This window comes from Myotis brandtii, unplaced genomic scaffold (assembly GCF_000412655.1).
Source record: "Myotis brandtii unplaced genomic scaffold, ASM41265v1 scaffold1093, whole genome shotgun sequence".
Lineage (NCBI taxonomy): Eukaryota > Metazoa > Chordata > Mammalia > Chiroptera > Vespertilionidae > Myotis > Myotis brandtii.
The window spans coordinates 530,047-536,923 of NW_005353721.1; the positions used below are offsets into that span (position 1 = coordinate 530,047).

The following is a 6,877-nucleotide window of genomic DNA, read 5'->3' on the forward strand; positions in this document are numbered from 1 at the left end:
TTTGTTTTGCTGGTCTCATTGTCATTGTTTCTTAGTCAATTCTTTGTTTGCCTGTTGATCTTGGTTACATTTGACCATATGTTTATAATTATACTAGAGGCCTGGTGCACAAAATTCATGCACAAGTAGGGTCCCTAGACCTGGCTGGTGATCAGGGCCTTTCTTCTCCAGCTGCCAGCCGGGGCCTTCCTTCGTTCTGTGCCGCTCCTTCGTGGTCAGGGCACATAATAGTGAGCAATCAAACTCCCAGTCTCCAGGTCGAACCCCCGAGGGGACACTTTGCATATTAGCCTTTTACATAGATTTACAAAATAATTTCAGGTGAGGTTCTAATCTGGAATTAAATGAATTTTCTCTAGATTTGTATTTGATTCTGCGAGCTGCTTTGGTACACATCCATCATGATAACACAAGCTTAAGGCCCTAACTTTATATGGTCATCAAACTTAGGTTCAAAGGTTTGGAGTTGAGCAAATACCCTCAGATAAATAGCTATCTAACTGGACTCCCAGTATTCCTATAGTTTGGGCCTGACAATCACTCCTGCATTGGCATTTCTTTAAGGTTTTGACAGTTGTTAGACATTTTAAAAAGTCTGTTTTAATTTGTTTTAGTGGGAAGGTTAGCATGAAATCCTAGGTCACTAGGTCACTGGTAGTGAAATCACTTCCTCAAATCTCTGTTCAGATCATTGGAGGCATAGGTTTTACTCCCCTTTACCACATGTGCAGAGGTTCTGTTTCCTTTTGCTTTAAAATTAGACTCATGTCTTTAAAACAAAATTAAGTGTTGGAAAAATATAAGTAACAATAAATTAAAGTTACCCCAAATACTAAGGTACTAATAAAATCTTATACTATATTCTCTTTTTTCTATGGCCACAGTGATTTATTACTCTAGGCCAATACATGTCAATAGCAGGATTTTGTTTAAAACACAAATAAAATAGATGTGATACCATTATAATTAACTTGGTTATTAATTAATTAACAGGAAAAGAGCAAAAAGAAAGCCAGATAATATAGACATGCCATTTGTGTCAGGAAGCTGCAGTTTCACACTCTCCAGGTCTGTTTCCTGCAAATCCTGGGGGAAGGGATTGAACAAAGAAAGCACAGATGCCTGCCTAGTAAGGTCTGAATGACACAGGAAATGTGATTACCTGCCAGTCACACCTGAGAGCAGGTCATTGGCCAGAATAGGCATGGCAATAGCAAGGGTACAAAAGCTAAGCTACAGAAGCTCCTGAACAAAGGGAGTTCCCTCTTTGGCCCTCTTGCCCTTCTCTTGCTGCTTGCACCTGACACATGCCCTACAAGGCTCTCATACTCTGAACACACCCATCTGGCCAACAGACATGTGGACACAACACATGATGGTCTGAGGGACTGGGAACTAGCCCGATGCAGTGCCAGACCCAGCTCCACATTGGAATGGAAACTTTGGACAATGGCAAAGGCTGCACCCTTTCAGGACTGATGTAAGGGAAATGGGACTTTAAAACCAAGGGATATAACTTCATGCAAATAAAGCTTTCTACCACATCTCATCCTCCCATGGGGTTCTCTGAAAATACTTATTCCAGCAGGGTCCCAAGAACCCTACTCCCACTAGCAATGAAGAAATTCCACACGTGCAATTCTCTAACAGATGGACTTACTGTTCTAACCATTTGAGCATTAAAAGATGTTAAATATGCCCTGAGAAGGAAAATGTAATGATCAATGTGTTGCTATGTTGGTTTAGTAGATGGTGGCCATGCTCTGTTACTCCCTCATGCATCACTCTACCATGGCCCTTCCCATATGGTACTCTGTTCCATGATGTTTCAGTCTCCCCCAACAGATGGTCAGTTCTCTAAGGAAGGAGATAGATCTCCAATATATTTGGCCTATAGGATATGGGAGGGCCTAGACACAGATGCGTGAAATAAATTATCCTGAAGGACTTAGTAGCATAGAGATGAGGCACTGGGGGTTCTCTCACTGGGGACTCAGGTTTCTGGGCTCCAGTACCTCCACTGGCCAATACCACATCCTACAGTCCCCACCTGCACCCTTGGGTTCCTGTTTGGGGCTGGAGTCTGCTCTGGTGTCTGCTCTGAGTCAACAGCTGTGGGTACTGATGTCGTCACTGCATACTCCTCACACAACCACACAGAGACCATCATCAGGCAGGAGGCTTGGGGGTGGGGATGCTTCATAGAAAGCCTTTGGGGATGAAGCTCTACAAAACCAGGGGGGACTCAGGTCACAAAGCCTATCCCTACCTTGTTCCTTTTCTGAGAGCTAAAAGAGAGCGCAGAGAAACACCAGCAGCTCCAACTGGGCAGGCTTCCTGGGAAGATTCAGCCAACCCCGCTCATGCTCTTTCTGGCCTTTTTCCTACTCCCGTCAGCAGAAGCAGTTGTGACCATCCCCACAAGCCCAACCCATCCCACAGTGGGCACAGACCTCCTGGCCCTTCTGCACATCCCTGATCCAGCTCTCCACCAGGAATCTCTGAAGCCCAGCTCCCATCCCATCTCAGATCCCCACACATGATGCTGGATGAGCAACAGGCAGAAATGTCAGAGCAGAAGCCTATTCTCAAGAAAAGCTGGGGGGTGCAGTGCTCTCGCCAGGCCTTACCTGTGCCATGTGGAGAGTGGAACTGTCCTAGAAGTGCATGGCAGAGGCTGGGAACTGCAGAGAGAAGAGCAGTCCTGGCTTCCATGTGTGTGATGAGACAGGTGTTGTCCTCAAGGTCTGCTTAGGAGAAAAGTCCAGAGCTCAGCTATGCCAGAGTTGGTGGTGTCACTGTCCCCAGAAGACTGCTGCTTCCTCTGCTCCATCTCAAGGCCCCTCGGTCCTTTCTCAAACTCTGTTTTTATTACTCCTCCAGAGGCCCAATGGGGCCATCCCTTCAAGCACTCAACAAACACGGGCAACTCCCCACATGACAGGCCCTATGACAGCTCTGCAACATCTAGACCCCTAAACTTAAGTCTTGGACACTGAAAAGTGCACTGCCCTGGACATCACAGCACCACAGGGACCTCAGAAGCTCACCCAACACCAAGCGAAGTCTGGAGAGGAATTTTCAGGAGCCCCCAGGCCTTCTCTGTCCCTAAGACCAGAATTCTCACCTACAACTATGTGGCAGCAAAGTCACAGGCCCAGCTTATTGCTCTTTCCGTTCCCAGCCAGGCTCCCAAATGCTCAACCCTCTGAGTCATCAAGCTCATGCCTGCCTGGTAGACTTAGTGGGGGCACACAAGTGCAAAACACTTTTCCTTCAGGGGAGATCATTGAGGGACACAAAGCCAAGCCCTACTCCCATCCCTACATGACTTACTAAAGGTAAGAAGGAGTCCTGGTGTGCTGGTGTCTTTGTGGTAAATAAGTTTGTTCTGACAGCTGCTCACTGCAATGGAAGGTAAGAGGCTGCAGCCAGGCCACAGCTCCTGAGACCCCTACAGGGACCCTGACCTTTATCCCAGGAGCTGCAGCCCAGGGCAGCTCCCCAGGCTCCAGGTATCTCAAGCCCATGAGACCTCATCAGAGGAGCTCTCTGAGATCATGGCAGAGCAATGAGAGGCCGAGAAATAGAACAGGAAAGCTTTGGGCTCAGAGGGTCAGAGGTGACAGCAAGTAACATAGTTGGGAAGAAAAGGATCACACTGAGCAAATAAAGCAGTGGTGGACCATGAACTCATGATTTAGGGTCAAAATGAAAATGCAAGCAATTTCATATTTCCTGAGGCCCAGGGAGAACTCCCAGCTCCCTAACCTCAATGTCACTGAGAAGCAGAATCACTCAGCCACTGTCCCCTGTGGCCTCGATTTCTCCTGTTTGCAGCCCTGCCCTGCCCCAGCTATCACCTGCCCTTCACAGCTCCTGGGCTTATCTTTTTTGACTCTACCTGCCCCCCAAACTCACACCCTCTGCTGCTTGTGCAGGTCAATCAATGTCACCCTGGGGGCCCACAACATTGAAAAGGAGGAGACCCAGCAGTACTTTCTGGTAAAAAGAGCCATCCACCACCCAGACTATAATCATAAGAACCTCTCCAAGGACATCATCTTACTGCAGGTAAGAAAACCTCCTATTGCTCTTGTTCTTTTGAGTCTACATGGTTTCCCCTCCAACAGAATGAAGCATTTCCCTTCCTTCTTTCCCATTCCAGTCACCTGACCAGTCCCAGTGACACAGGTGTGCCTCGGTGTCAATGCTCAAAGACCACAGGCTGACCTGGGCTCCCTTGCCTCTTTCTCATCAGCTGAAGAGAAGCATCAAGCAAACTGATGCTGTGAAGCCCCTCTGATGACTGCCCAGGGGCAAGAACACATTGAGGCCAGGACAGAAGTGCACTGTGGCTGGCAAGTGGAAATCGCCATAAGGAGCACATACTCAGACACTCTGCAGGAGGTACAGCTGACCTTGCAAAAGGAGGGGAGTGAGAAGGCCACTTACACCGTTATTACAACAGGACCATTCAACTGTGCATGAGGAAACCAACAGGAAGTAAGACTTCCTTCCAGATGATACTGAGCATCTGACTACCTTGGCTCTGGGAGAGGGGTATTTGGGTAGGAACTGGGAGCTGGGGAGCCAGGCATCAGGAGACTTCTTCACCCTTTAGTCTGTGATCTTTCTCCCAAGGAAGAAAACAGGGGAGCTCCCAGAGCTGGGAGAAATGGGGTCTCTGAGAGCCTACAAGAGCCTATGATCACTCTAAACACTGTGCTCCTCCAGGGGGTGAATTTGTGACCCAAGCCCAAGCCAGGGCACAGTGGTTAGATAACTATTCCCTGGGTGTGCAGTAGTTACTCTATACCTGTTGGCTCCTCAGAGCTGGTTAATGGGCTCCTTCTCCATGCTAAGTGTCAGCCCCACCTGCCTGCTTTCGGGTCCTTACACAGTAGACTGCAGCCACAGCTCGGCAGCACCTTCATAGCCAGAGGGAAGGGGAGAAGAGAGAGGGTGGAAAGAGATTAAGCAAAGATCTGATATGCATACTAGAGGCCTGGTGCGCAGATATATGGGACACCACCAGTGCAAGAATCCATGCACCGGGCCGGTTTCAGCCCCATCCCCACAGGCCAGGCCAAGGGACCCCACTGGTGCATCCTGGAGTGCCTGGCTGAAACTGGCTCTCCAACATCCCCCAAGGGGTCCCAGATTGAGAGAGGGCACAGGCCGGCCAAGGGACACCATCGGTGCACGAAACCGTGCACTGGGCCTCTAGTATACCAAGGGACTCCATCGGTGCACGAAACCGTGCACTAGGCCTCTAGTATATAAATATATATACAGTCATGCCATTTTTGCAGCTTTGTGATTTTAAATAGCAGATGTACAGCCCTGGCCAGGTGGCCCAGTCAGTTAGAGCATCATCACATAAACCAAAAAGGCTGTGGTTAATCCCTAGTAAAGGCACATACAGGAGGCAATGGATCAATGTTTCTTTCTCACACTGATGGTTCTCACACTCTCTCTCTCCCTTTCTCTCTCTAAAATCAATAAAAACAAATCCTCAGGCAAAGATTTAAAAAAGGTGTCAAGTGGATTATCTCTTATAAATACTGTATTTATTTTCTATTACTGTGTAAGAAATTACCAAAATTTAGCAGCTTAAAATGACTGTTAATAATGGTTATCTCACAGTTCTATAGGTCAGAAGTCTGTGCAGGCTCAACTGGGTTCTTTGTTCAAGGTCTCTAAAGGCCAAAATCAAAGTCTCAGCCAGTCTGGGCTTTCATCTGGAGGATTTGGAAGAGAATCGGCTGCCAAGCTTATTCAGGATGTTGGCAGGACGCAGTTCTTCGCAGTTATAGGGCCCCATCTCCTGCTGCCTACCAGGTGGTGGAAATGGCAGCGCTCAGTTCCTGAAGGCTGCCCTCATTCCTTACCACACAGCACCCTCAATCTTTTAGCCAGCAATGGCACAAATCCTCTTCATGCTTGGTTTTCTATTACTTGATCTTCTGCAACCAGCTGGAGAAAAATCCGCTTTTGAAGGGCGTATGTGGTAAGATTCGGGGAGAGGAGAGAGGGTGGGAAGAAATTAACCAAAGATCTTATATACATACTAGAGGCTTGGTGCACAAATGTATGGGACCCCATACACTCTAAATAATCACAGAAGTGATATCTCCCTTTTGCCATATACTCTAAATAATCACAGAAGTGATATCTCATTATATTCACAGATTCCAACCACACTCAACGGGGAGGCGACTATACAGGTGAGAGGCACACTGGGAGGCATTTTAGGATGCTGCCTACCACAGATACCAGGAACTCCAAAAGTGACCATGACAAAGCTTTTAAGTGGAGCTGGGGAGAAATGTGAGCTAGGAACAGCTCAGAGTCACCTGAAGAGTTGAGTTTGGGATATCTCCCTCCTGGGACATTAGTCCTTCTCTGTATTGGGTTCAAAATCACTCAGACTCTCAGGAAACATAAACATCAACCCAATGAGAAGGCACATAGGCCTTGGTAGAAACAAGAGCAACTTTCTGAGCAGGAAGAACTCTGAGTAGGCCAAGGGGAACCTAAGAACAAGATTCACCTGTCTGACCTGGGAGGTCAGGATAGGATGGCCCAGGGCCTTAGGGATTGCCAGATATCAGCAGAAGGTCAGGACATTCAATAGGCATTCAGTGGGTTAAGAAAAAGAGTATTTTCTTCTCTGCCATCTTCTCTGCAAACTTCTAAGAAGTTTGAAGACTGGCTCAGCCTCAAATAAAAAGGAAAATCTAGGCTAACAGCAGGCAAAGTAGAGGGACTTAATAATGAGAGAAGAGATTGAGCTTGTGACCTGAGACCCTGTCAACTGAGCAATAAAACTTAGTCCTTAGCATCTGGCTGAAGGGGACCAAGGTGAGGATCA

The 6,877-nt window shown here is 47.6% G+C and overlaps 1 pseudogene; it reads left to right on the plus strand.

Moving 5' to 3' along the window:
• The first annotated feature begins 1,204 nt into the window (after window positions 1–1,204).
• LOC102256629 lies at window positions 1,205–4,541 on the plus strand (annotated as a pseudogene).
• Window positions 4,542–6,877: the final 2,336 nt, after the last annotated feature.